Raw genomic sequence first — 13,707 nt, 5'->3', positions numbered from 1 at the left:
TTCCATACGGAGCTTTGCTCACCCCCAAGGGGGGCTGTTGTTGTCTTTGTGTGTGGACAATGGCAGGTACTCCAGGATATCAGGAGACCGGAGAGGGTACTTCTGGAGAGAACCACAGCTTGGGCTGAGGTTTTATGTTTATGTCTTGTTCCCAGTATATATGTATATGTATTTATATACCGGGGCATGTCCCGAGGATATGAGTTGTTTGTATATGATTGGTGTTGATTATGTGTGGGCATGTTTTATGAATTGAGATGAAATACTATTTTTAGTATTCAAATAAAATGATTTGGGCTCATTGTAAAGAAAATTTAAACTCGTTTTTTGCTGTAATTAATTAACCCTAATCAGATTGCATTGTAATAACGATTAGGAGCTAAGGGCCCCACAAAAGCTATTGGCCAATATATGTTCATGGGGCATGGGGTTGCCAAAGGTTGCTCCCTGACAGTCCAACACAGTAGTAGCTATATAATAAAGCAAGCACGGTAGTACATGTCAACTAATGAGGCTCAAGTACAAAAATGAACATGAATATATGCTATGATATGACATGTTTTAAAGATTCATTGTTTTCACGACTTGATATGTATGTTCCTTCGACGCATATTGTTACGTACAAGTGCCAACTTATTGAGTTTTATAAACTCACGTAGCTCATGTATTACAGGATCAGGTAGTGAAGATGCATAGGATTCCGGTTTGCCAATGGATGTTTGTGACGTGCCTCACCTCGACAAGAACCGGGACTTATTATTGTATAGCTTCCGCATATGTATTTTACTAAAATATGTCAGGATTTGAACAAGTTTTACGATGTTTATGATGCTACACAGTATGCTTGTATATGAGAATATGTATTTGCAGTACAATATGGTGCATGGTTGTGTATGAAAATACAGTTGATGTTGTTGTATATATGACATTGCTTGCGATTTTGGTTTAAACAAAAATGTAGGGACATCATGTCAAAATTTTTATAAACCGCCAAAGTGATGCCCTTGTTTGATTTGATTCATACTATAGTTATATCATTCAAACCCTATTTTGATTATGGTAATTATGCTAAGTATAGAGTAAGGGTGTGACACTTTATATGAGGCATGGGAGCGTTTCAAAGATCTATTGCGGCAATGCCCACATCATGAATTGCCACTTGGGTTAGTCGTTCAAACCTTTTATTATGGCTTGCTTGCTCCTAATCGTACTATGATAGATGCTGCTGCTTGTGGAAACCTATTGAGAAAGAATGCCAAAGAAGGATATGAGTTATTGGAAGAAATGGCTGCTAGCAGCTATCATCCTCAATCTGAAAGGAACAACCAGCAGAGAAGTGCAGGAGTTCACTAGGTAACTGACTTTTCTGCTATTACTCGCAACTTGATGTCTTGAACAGGAAATTGGATAGCTTGAATATGGGTGACACGGCTATGCATCTTCAAGAGATATTCTGTGATAAGTGTGGAGGTGAACACTTTGCAAAAGACTGTCAAGATGGCAATCCCTTTTATGTGCAAGAAGAGGCACCAGTGAATCAAGTTGGAGTCCAAAACCGTCCAAGGAATGATCCGTATTCGAACACATATAATCCTGGATGGAAGCAACATCCCAACTTCTCATGGGATAGTCAAAACAGTCAGAATCGACCACATGGAGGACAACCGTATGGGAAACAACCGATGTACAGATCTGACCCCCCCCCCCCCCTCCCTAGAGAAGAAAAGTCTAATTTGGAGCAAATGATGTTTAAGTTTATCTCGTCCACTGAAACTAGACTCCAAAACCAAGATGCATCGATAAAAGGGCTAGAGAATCAGATTGGACAGCTACCTAAGATGATAGCAAGTAGAGAGCTGGGCACCTTGCCAAGTAACATAGAGACCAATCCAAATGAGCAAGTGAAGGTCATCGAGTTGAAGAATGGGAAAATTTTAGAGTCTAGAGAAAAGGAAAAAAGTCAAGTACTGGGTGAACAGACTGAGACATCCAAAGGTAAGTCTTCTAACTCTACACCAGCACCCACTACACAATCAAAAATTGTTGTACCTCATCCTTTCTCTGCGGCATTGAAAAAAACAAAACTTGATGCGCAATTCGGTAAGTTTCTTAAGGTATTTAAAAAATTGCATATCAATATTCCTTTTGTCGATGCTTTGATGCAAATGTCTAGTTATGCTAAATTTTTAAAGGATATCTTAGCAAACAAAAGAAAATTGGAGGATCACATGATGGTAAATCTAATTGAAAATTGCTCTGCTTTGGTGCAAAACAAGATCCCACCGAAACTTAAAAGATCCAGGGAGTTTTTCTATTCCTTGCATGATAGGTGATGTTGTTTTTCATAAAGCCTTATGTGATCTTGGTGCAAGCATTAATCTCATGTCTTCGTCTGTGTTTAGGAAACTTGGATTGGGAGAACCTAAGTCAAAGAGGATGTCTTTATAGCTAGCAGACCGATCTGTCAAGTATCCACGAGGAGTTATTGAGGATGTGCTAGTGAAAGTGGACAAATTTATTTTTCCTGCAGATTTTGCGGTGCTTCACATGGAGGAGGACATAGATATGTCGTTGATATTGGGGAGGCCATTCCTTGCAACTAGCAAGGCCCTGATTGATGTACAAGAAGGGCAGTTGAGATTTAGAGTGGGGGAAGAGTAGATTATTTGACGTATTTAATGCACTTAAGCACACACTGCATTCTGATAGTTGTTTTAGAATTGATGCTTTTGATTCGCTTGTGTGTGACTATGTGCAGGATGCTATTATGGACCCTTTGGAAGCCACTCTCACTACTGAATTAAGAGAAGACGAATTGGATGAGGAGAAAGCTGAAATAGTGGCATACCTTAATGCCAACCATCCCTGGAAGAGGCCAATAAAGATGAGATTAGAGGACTTGGGGGATTGGAGAAACTTAACCCCTCAGAAGACAAGCATAGCGGAGCCACCAACTCTTGAGCTCAAGCCATTGCCTCCACATCTGAAGTACGTCTATCTAGGTGAGAATAATAAACATCATGTGATTATTTCTTCTGATTTGACAGATGTGATGGAAGGAAAAATGCTGAAAGTTTTTAAAGCGCACAAGATTGCATTTGCGTGGAAGGTGGCGGATATCAAAGGGATCAATCCATCGGTCTGCATGCACAAGATATTGATAGAAGACAAATACTAAGCATTGGTGCAACCTCGGAGAAGATTGAATCCAAAGATGCAAAAGGTAGTAAAAGCAAAAACTATCAAACTCCTTGATGCAGGTATTATCTATCCTATATTTTATAGTGCATGGGTAAGTCATGTTCAAGTGTGCCAAAAAAAGGTAGGATTACTGTTATCACAAATGAACAAAATGAATTAATACCCACTAGGACAGTCACGAGATGGCGCGTGTGCATCGACTGTAGGAAATTGAATGATGCCACTCGTAAAGACCATTTTCCACTTCCCTTCATTGATCAAATGCTTGAGAGGTTAGCGGGTCATGAGTTTTATTGTTTTTTAGATGGATATTCAGGGTATAACCAAATAATGATTGCGCCTGAGAACCAAGAGAAAACTACTTTCACTTGTCCTTATGGCACCTTTGCCTATAGACGGATGTCTTTTGGTTTGTGTAATGTCCCTGCCACGTTTCAACGATGTATGACCGCGATATTTCATGACAAGATAGAAACTTTCCTTGAAATATTTATAGATGACTTCTCGATATTTGGCTCTTCTTTTGATGACTGTTTGCAAAATTTGAAGGTGGTGTTGATGAGATGTGAGGAGACGAATTTGGTGTTGAATTGGGAAAAGTGTCATTTTATGGTACAAGAAGGCATAGTATTGGGGCACAAAATATCAGAGCATGTAGTAGAGGTGGATAAGGCAAAAGTAGAAATTATCAAGAACTTACCAAAATATCAGAGCATGGAGTAGAGGTGGATAAGGCAAAAGTAGAAATTATCAAGAACTTACCACCTCTGACATCCATAAAGAGAGTTAGAAGTTTTCTAGGCCACGCCGGTTTTATTGGCGTTTTATTAAAGATTTTTCAAAAATTTTCAAACCTCTATCTTTTTCACTTATGAAAGATGTTCCGTTTGATTTTAACTCTTACTGTCTGCAGGAATACGAGGATTTAAAGGAGCGCTTGGTGACGGCTCCTGTTTTGGTAGCACCGGATTGGGATCTACCCTTCGAGGTCATGTGCGATGCCAGCGATACTACGGTTGGCGTTGTTCTTGGCCAGCAGCAAAAAAAGGTATTTAATACAATATATTACGCAAGTAAAACCATAGATGAGGCTCAATTGAATTATGCAACCACTGAAAAAGAATTACTTGCAGCAGTATTTGCGCTTGACAAGTTTCATTCATATCTTGTTTTGTCCAAAGTCATTGTTTACAGAGACCATTCTGCACTGAAATATTTGCTTGCTAAGAAAGATGCAAAGCCACGCCTACTTAGGTGGATTTTATTGTTGCAAGAATTCTATTTAGAAATAAAGGATAAGAAGGGTGTTGAGAATGTGGTAGCGGATCACTTGTCTAGATTGGAGCTGATTAGTACTGACTGTGTAGATCATGCCATTAATGATTGGTTTCCTGATGAGCAGCTGTTTGAAGTGAAACACTCTTTTTGGTATGCAAACTTTGCTAAATTTCTTGTCACAGGCACACCACCACCCAATCTATCATTTAACCAACTAAAGAAATTCTTTTCTGACGTGAAGCATTTTTTTTTTTGGAGGAACCATTTTTGTTTAAGATTTGTACAGATTTCATGATTTGAAGGTGTGTTGCAGAGGAAGAGTTTGGTCAAATTCTCAACCATTGCCATGACCGTGAGGTAGGTGGTCATTTTGGACCAACAAAGACGACATCTAAGGTACTTGAATGTGGCTTCTATTGGCCGACCCTATTTAAGGATGGTCGTTATTATGTGCTTGCTTGTGATAAATGCTAGCGGACAGGTAACATCTCTAACCGTCATGAAATGCCATTAAACAATATCCTTGAATGTGAGCTTTTTGATGTGTAGAGGATAGACTTCATGGGACCGTTCCCAGTTCATTCACACAAAAAAATATTTTGGTTGCGGTTGACTATGTTTCTAGGTAGGTAGAGGCAAAAGCATATGCCACTAATGATGCTTAGTTAGTCCTGAAATTTTTAAAGAAAAATATTTTAATAGGTTTGGAACACCACGGGCAATCATTAGTGATGGTTCCCTTTTTTGCAACAAATAATTTGAAAAACTTTTGAGCAAATATGGTGTCACACATAAGATATCTACCCCCTATCACCCTAGACGAGTGGTCAACTGGAAGTGTCTAATCGAGAGATCACGAATGGACCAGACCGAGAGATCACGAATTTGGAAGTGGAAGTGTCTAACCGAGAGATCACAAATGTATCAGTTAAGATTGTCTAACCCAAGTTGTGGCTCAATAGACTCTTCCATTCAATTTAGAATCACCCGGTTCCAGGACAATCTGAACTGAGACTAACCGACAGTCAATCTCTCGATTATAAATTGAGAACTACGTCTCTTTCCCTTATCTTGTACTTCATTCGATGTTATTATTTTTAGTTTCTTTATTTTTTTGAAAAAAAGAATGAAAATCCGGAGAGTGTTCGCGATCGAGCGATAAGATTTTACCGTTCGAGCGTGAACGCCACTGCCCAAAACAAATTTCCAGTGCAGTCGGTGTTTGGGCGGTAAAATATTACCGCTCGGGCGCGACTGCACAATAAATCGCCCCTCTCCTTTCCCCTTCTTCATTTTGCGCAAATTTCACTCAACTTTCACTCAAATCCCTAACTCTAAACTTCCATCTTCAAGTTTTTTTGCAGGAAATCCCTTCCGAATCGTGATTAAGCAACGTGGCTCACACTCTTCATTGGGAATCAAGAATCCTTCTCTCTCCGGTCATCCACCATCTCCATCATCTTCCTCCATGGCTCCCAAGAAACAAAAAGGTTATCCCGGCTCTTCTTCTTCATCTTTGTCATTTGACAGAACCCGCTTTGTGAATGAGTCGGCTAGGGCTCGATATGATCATACTAAGATACATATAAACCCAATTGCAGAGAGGGGATTTCGTATGCTATTCGAAGATAGGCACTTAGATACTATTGTGGAGTTGGAGAGGTGGGGATGGGTGAAGTTTGGAAGTCAGCTGAATTCTGCTGTTGTGTCTGTGGTTAGAGAGTTTTATGCCAATGCGGGTGAACGAACGGATGGCAAGGCCGTTGTTCGGGTTAGACTTGTGTCGTTCGATTCGACTATGATTAACACACTTTTAGAAACACCCAAGATTGATGACTCCGCATTCGAGGAATTGGTTGCCGCCCCTGATTACACTGTGATCCTTGAAACTCTGTGTCATCCAGGGATGACCTGGAAACCATTAGGGGGACCACCAAGTTGTTTTGATGAGAGATATTTGGAGGCCGACATTGCCCTTTGGTATTGATTTTTGGCTAGAAGAATGATGTCGGTCTCCAACAAGAGCGAGGTACAAAAACAACGGACCGTGAGGTTATATGCTTTAACGCAGGGCTACAACATCAATGTGGGCAAGCTCATCAATTCTCAAATCATGATGAGCTCTCATAACAGCCACATCGGACTTTTCTTTCCCACTATCATATTAGAATTGTGTGCAAGGGCGGGGGTTGTGTTCCGTGATGATGAGGAGTGGCTGCAGCCGATGAAGGCTATTTGTGTGGAAGACCTACAGAGGAAGAGTGCGAAGCGGCATAGTGATTTCCCCACTCGAAAAGGAGATACAGGTTGATCGAGCACCGCCATCCCACGCCGTCCACAGCCTAGTAGGCGATCCCAAAATGACAAAATGGATGAGGCTCTTGCATTCATGGCTCATCCAGATCAAGTGAACTCGAACTTCAATGAACATTTTGCCTATGTCGAGTCCATGATGCGCACTATGCTTGTCCAAGGGGGTGTTGACCCATGGACCATACCACCACCTCCGCCGTTCATTCCCCCGTTCCATTTTCAGTATGACTATCATCATCAAGGGGATGCATTGGGAGTGCCACCACCAGAGAATGACGAGGATGAGCAATCATCGGGGGAGTTCACTGTTTCCCCTTCTTTTCATTTCTTTGCTGCATTATATTTTTGTTCTTATTGTTGTTTCATTCTGTCATTTTATTTTGCATTTGTTTCTGTGTCTACATCCGTGTTTGCATCTTTGTGTTTTGGTCTTTTGTGCAATGGGGACATTGCACACACTTAGTATGAGGGGGTTGTTTCGTTTGTGTACTGCATGTGTGTCCTATGATGGTGTAACGAATAGGTTGGTAGCCGATGATGATTTTGGATTAATGAAATGCATGTTTCGTAGTCTTGTCTCTCATTATGAACACCCCGATAACATGAACTGTCAGTTTTATTTATGCACATATAGTGGGTTTTGGTAGTGGTGTGAATCACAGTTAAGTTCAAACTAATCTGTGAGGGAAACTCGAAAAACATGAGATGCGAGTAGAACTTGAATGAATATCTGTTGAAAGGAGTGACTGACCAGTAGCATGAACTCGAGTAGAAAATGAAAGTATACCTCAAATACCCTTCATCCAATCGTGCATAGGACCTGAAAATTCATCTCTAGGCCAGATAAATGAACATACTGTTGGAACATTTCATGTTCGCAATCTTAATTTTGATGTTAACAAAACTTGTTTGTTTGTTATTAATAATCTACCTTAGTGCGCAGATAGCTGAAACAGAAATAATCAGTTATGAACCAAAATTGAAGCTGTCGAAGACGCCAACTGAAAGCATCAACTGATCAACCAAACTAGATCAGTTCAACTGATGTGTTGAAAATGAGTTAAACTGATTGCTCAGTTGATAGTTGGTTCAGCATGAGAACCTCAGAAGCCCGGTCAGTCGAAGGATTGTCCAACTGATGAAGAGCCCACTGAGATCAGTTCAACTGAACAAAGTGGAATACAGCTGTGCGCAAAGGTACAATAACTTTTGTCTAGTCAAAGGACAATAATGGACGTTGTATCAGAGCTCAAAAACAAAAGTGTTCCAGAAAGAACAAGACAAATTTCAAGGAACAGATTCAAAATGTAATGGATACAAAAATTGAGTCTCACTGTACGATCAAACTTTGCGCCTATAAATAGAAGGTGAAGATCAGTGAAGACAAAAATATACAACAATATATACAACACAAGAGAGAAAAGAGAAGGGCACGCTTCAAAGTCATATCAGCTTAAGAGAGAAGCATTCAGCCTAGTCGAGGGAACACTTCAACGTGTTATCAGCTCAGATTAGAAACATATTTCCCTCAGTGTGTGAGAACACTTTCGAGTAGTGTTCAGAGATCAGTTCTCACACACACACATCCCACCACTCAAATACAGTCTTGCACAAAGACGTTAAACGTGTGTATGTAGTCTTTCTCACATAGACATTAAAGAAGTGTTGACTGGAAAGTGATGCCTTCAGTCTAGTCTAGGAGTTCAGTTTAGGCAGTAGTTTAAGTCCTAGCTGGGTGGGTTTGTATAAAAGTGTTGTATAGATCAAAGTCTTCTAATGAATCCTACCCGAGGTGGTAGAAAGGTTGACGTAGGAGCAGTTGAAGTCTCCGAATATCCATAAACATATCTTGTGTACTTTAACTGTTAACCCCTTGATTTAAACTGACTTGATCAGTTCGAGTATTTATCAGTTCAGTTCTCACCATAACTGAACTGATACATGCGAGAACTGATTCCCCTTTTCTTCAGTTAATTAGTTACACGAGATTAAAAGCTTTAAAATATATCAGTGTTTATTTACGAATTATTAATTCGAGTGTTTTCCGTTTGGTTTCTACTCAAAACTCGATCTAATTAATCAGTGTGTACATTCTTAGAACACGAGCTATTGCAGCTCTTGGAGAATATTTTTTTTGAATCACCACAAGGTGCTTGGCAAACGTTCCTTCAATTGGTATCAGAGCTAGCTATTCTAAGAAGGACATTTGAAAACTGATATTTTAAAACATATTTTAAAATGTTATTTAAAATGGATTTCAAAATCCTCTTAAAAATTTTATGCGTTTGTTATGAGAAGAGAGAAGGTTCTTAACTCTAGAACTAACATCGTAGCTACTTCTCTCGACTCATTAACGTTGTTGTTTTAAGTAGCTTGCAGGATTTTGAGTTCAGTTGACAGCAGTTCAACTAAACTGCTCTTCAGACAAGATTTCAGTTGCAAGCCTACCAGTTCAACTGATTATCAGACGAAACCCAACTACCAGCTGAAACAGATGAGTTAAGTGGAGCTTAATCATCAGCAGTACCGCCGCTTAATTGCCATATCAGATCAAACATAGATGATCAATGCAGTTCAGCATTAGTTGAGTCAAGTTTGAGTCAGCTCGACCAGTTAGACAGCACAGAGATCAAGTCCTAAGGCAAATTAGCTGATCTCCTGGAAGAAAAAACTCACAATTTTTGCAACAGTCGAAGCATTCAAGGCGATCAGTTGTTAGTATATTCAGTTCTATTATGTGTAAACTAACTGATGTTTGATGTTATTTAAAGTCTGCTAGTGGAGTAGCAATTTCCCTTATATTAGTTGATAAGCACAGATGTATAATATAAGAGACGCTTATTTTATTAAATAAACATCTTGTTCATCTAGATAGCCTTTACATAACTGAACTGATATTTTAATATTTGTTGCCTAAAGTGCTTGATTGATATTAAAACTTCATTAATCGCATAAATGATTATATTTTTGAAAGTGGAGTTTTTCTTTCAGTTTCTGAGGGGGAGTTTTGTTTAGAATTGTCCCTCGAATTTAAAAACTGTTTTCAAATTATCTCATTCAGTTGTTGAGGGGGGGCATTTCTTTCTGCTATTCCTCGAACTGAAAAACTTTTTTTTAAAAGCTTTTATTTATTTTTTTTATTCTCTTTTGGGAGAACTTCTTTTAGCTTTAATTTCTCAAGTTTTGTGATCATCAAAAAGAGGGGAGATTGTTGGAACATTTCATGTTCGCAATCTTAATTTTGATGTTAACAAAACTTGTTTGTTTGTTATTAATAATCTACCTTAGTGCGCAGATAACTGAAATAATCAGTTACGAGCCAAAACTAAAGCTGTCGAAGATGCCAACTGAAAGCATCAACTGATAAACCAAACTAGATAAGTTCAACTGATGTGTTGAAAATGAGTTCAACTGATTGTTTAGTTGATAGGTGGTTCAGCAGGAGAACCTCAGAAGCCCGGTCAGCCGAAGGAGTGTTCAACTGATGAAGAGCCCAACTGAGATCAGTTCAACTGAACAAGAGTGAAATCAGTTCAACTGACGAATCAACTGATTTCACCAGCCGAACTGAAGACCAGTTCAACTGATCAGTTCAGAACATCAGTTAGGAGCAATCAGTTGCAGATCAAGACAAGCTGAACCAAGTGGAATACAGCTGTGCGCAAAGAAATAATAACTTTTGTCTAGTCAAAGGACAATAATGAATGTTGCATTAGAGCTCAAAGACAAAAGTGTTCCAGAAAGAACAAGACAAATTTTGAGGAACAGATTCAAATTGAAACGGATACAAAAATTGAGTCCCACTGTGCGATCAAACTTCGCGTCTATAAATAGAAGGTGAAGATCAGTGAAGACAAAAATATACAACAATATATACAACATAAGAGAGAAAAGAGAAGGGCACGCTTCAAAGTCATATCAGCTTAAGAGAGAAGCATTCAGCCCTGTCGAGGGAACACTTCAACGTGTTATCAGCTTAGATTAGAAGCATATTTCCCTCAGTGTGTGAGAACACTTTCCGATAGTGTTCAGAGATCAGTTCTCACACACACACACACCACCACTCAAATACAGTCTTGCACAAAGACGTTAAACGTGTGTATGTAGTCTTTCTCACATAGACATTAAAGAAGTGTTGACTGGAAGGTGTTGCCTTCAGTCTAGTCTATGAGTTTAGTTTAGGCAGTAGTGTAAGTCCTAGCTGGGTGAGTTTGTACAAAAGTGTTGTATATATCAAAGTTTTCTAGTGAATCCTACCCGAGGTGGTAGAAGGGGTGACGTAGGAGTAGTTGAAGTCTCCGAACATCCATAAACATATCTTGTGAACTTTAACTATTAACCCCTTGCTTTAAACTGACTTTATCAGTTCGAGTATTTTTTTAGTTCAGTTCTCACCATAACTGAATTGATACATGCAAGAAATGATTCCCCTTATCTTCAGTTAATTAGTTACACGAGAATAAAAGCTTTAAAATATATCATTGTTTTTTTATGAAGGATTATTTCGAGTGTTTCCGCTTGGTTTTAACTCCAAACTTGATCTAATTCATCGGTGTATACATTCTTAGAACACGAGATATTGCAGCTCTTGGAGAATATTTTGTTTGAAGCACCACAAGGTGCTCGGCAAACGTTCCTTCACATACCCTATATTCCAAGCCTAGGGAGTACGCACGAGAAGACTATGCAATTAAAAAAATTGTGAGAAACAAAAGGGGATGTAAGGTGTGTGGGCGCCAAAAAGGGATGAAATCATATCCTAAGGCTAAAAAGATGGAGATGTAAGGCGTTGAGGAATGTCACATAAAATTTCTGACAAGTGCATAGTGAAAATGATCTACGTACTCCCAATTTTTTTGAACCACTTGAACACTTATGGATATTGACTCCCTAAATCTTGTAGTAAAACTATGAAGTTTTGCCACTTTGTGTTTACTGGTTGGTCCCGAATAGAAACAGAACTCAGGAGAGAGAAACTTGCGTTGAATTGTTGATTCGACGAACCACATGATTTAAGAAATAAATGATCTGAAGCACAAGCTAGTAAAATCAACAGCACACACACACACAACCACACTTTCTGGAAAAATAAAAATGTTGTGGAATTTTCAAAGGGGTGTTAATGGATGTTATGATTTGACTAATTGGATGTGGTTCAATAACCCGCTGAGGCATGAGATGTCAGTTTGATGTTTCGCTACCCATTGAGTTGTTTCAATACTTTTACTTTTTGTTTTGTTTCATGTCTTGGTTGTGGTATGTGACCGATTTTGCTTGAGGACAAGCAAAAGGTCAGTATGAGGGGGTTGATAGCTGTCATTTTTACGTGTTTTATTGCATTAGTTTTGTGTGTGTTTGCATTGTGCATGCGTGCATTTAATTTACTTTTTGTTCATTTTAGCGTAAGCGTATGCAAATGATTTTGTCTCACTTTTACGTGATGAATTTGCATGTAAAATGGCCAGAAAACAGGAATCGGAACTAAAATGTGCAAACCAAGAGGACAACAGGCAGAAAGGTTGGCGACCGAGTGGTAAAATTATACCGCTCGGGCGTGAGATGTGAAGTGCTAAGTTAATTTCCAGAGGACGTGGCGCTCGGGCGGTAATATCGAGAGGTGTGAAGTTCAGAAGAAATTGACAGAAGACTTGGCGCTCGAGCGGTAAGATTTTACCGCTCGAGCGTGGTTGGCTGGGAGAAAAAGTTTAAAACAGAGTGTGTGGCGCTCGAGCGGTAAGACTTGATCGCCCGAGCGCCAGCTAATTTTGGAAAGATTTGCTGGTCGATTTCTTTCCTAATTTTCTGAAGGAAGCTAAAAAGAAGAAAAGGATGACGAATTCAGGGATTATCCAGCATCCACCACAAGCCTTGGAGAGGATTTTGCGCTTGGATTGAAGATTTCGAGATTTCCGGGCACCGTTCCTCGCACTTTCGTCACGAATAGTATTTCTAATCTATTTTTTATCATTTAAATATTTTTGTGTTTATTTTTACTATGAATTCGAGTAACTAACTTACATTTTTGTTGGGATTAAAGGGGATCCTACCCTGAAACTGATTTAGTTAATTCATATTTCGATTTATGATTTATTCTTGATTATGCTATTGTGTTATCGTGTTGTTAGAGCATAGCTAACTTTAATAACAAATTTTATATTGCGAGTGAGTTCGAAAGAATAGCTTGTGATAGGAACGAGTAGCATAGTCCGTAGATTTACAATTTACATAGAAATATGAAATAGGATACGCGCCGATAGTCATAGTCCGGTAGGGCGAAAACTAGGGGATTTCATAAATCGATATGCAATTCACTCTTGATAAATAATTAAAGAAATTTAATTACTTCACTGAGTAGAATTAGTTTGGCATAGCTCGAGAGGGCGTGTTCAATTGAATAGGAAATCATGTCGGAAGCGTAGATCACTATCGAACGAATTAAGTAAATAACGAGTGGTAGGTGAACTGAAATTCCCAACAAAGTCATTTCTCATTGAATCTTAATTAACCATTCTAGATTTTCTATCTCTTTATTTGATTCTTGAAATTTAGCTTTGAGTTTTTATTTGAGTATAGTAGTAGAAAACAATCATCCAAATTTCGTTGCTAAAGATTTAATTACTGGAAATAATAATTGGAAAATACAGTCTCCAATGGAACGATACTCGTACTCTAGTACATTATATTATAACTTGACATCGTGTACTTACGATTATTTTGAGCTTAAATATTATTAATTTTGACCAAGAGTTTTACCGTGCAAGTTTTGCTCGATCACTCTCAGATTTTTGAATCTCCGAACCTTTGAATTTATTGAAAATCTTTATGCAAGCCAAACCGATCAAAGCAAGAACATGATGATAAGTTATTATCTAATCAATTTAGGATCAATTTGTGAATAGAAATTTCCTCGCTAAA

The 13,707-nt window shown here is 38.7% G+C and overlaps 1 non-coding gene across 1 annotated transcript; it reads right to left on the bottom strand.

The window, feature by feature from the left end:
* Positions 1-1,047: 1,047 nt before the first annotated feature.
* LOC142530240 (small nucleolar RNA R71) lies at positions 1,048-1,154 on the bottom strand. The gene has a single exon (XR_012816081.1). It is a non-coding gene; the product is annotated as a small nucleolar RNA R71 (small nucleolar RNA).
* Between the last annotated feature and the right edge of the window lie 12,553 nt (positions 1,155-13,707).

This window comes from Primulina tabacum, chromosome 16 (genome assembly GCF_025594145.1).
Source record: "Primulina tabacum isolate GXHZ01 chromosome 16, ASM2559414v2, whole genome shotgun sequence".
NCBI classification, from domain to species: Eukaryota; Viridiplantae; Streptophyta; class Magnoliopsida; order Lamiales; family Gesneriaceae; genus Primulina; species Primulina tabacum.
The sequence above is the reverse complement of the archived record's forward strand: the minus strand, read 5'-3'. Positions and strand labels throughout refer to the sequence as shown.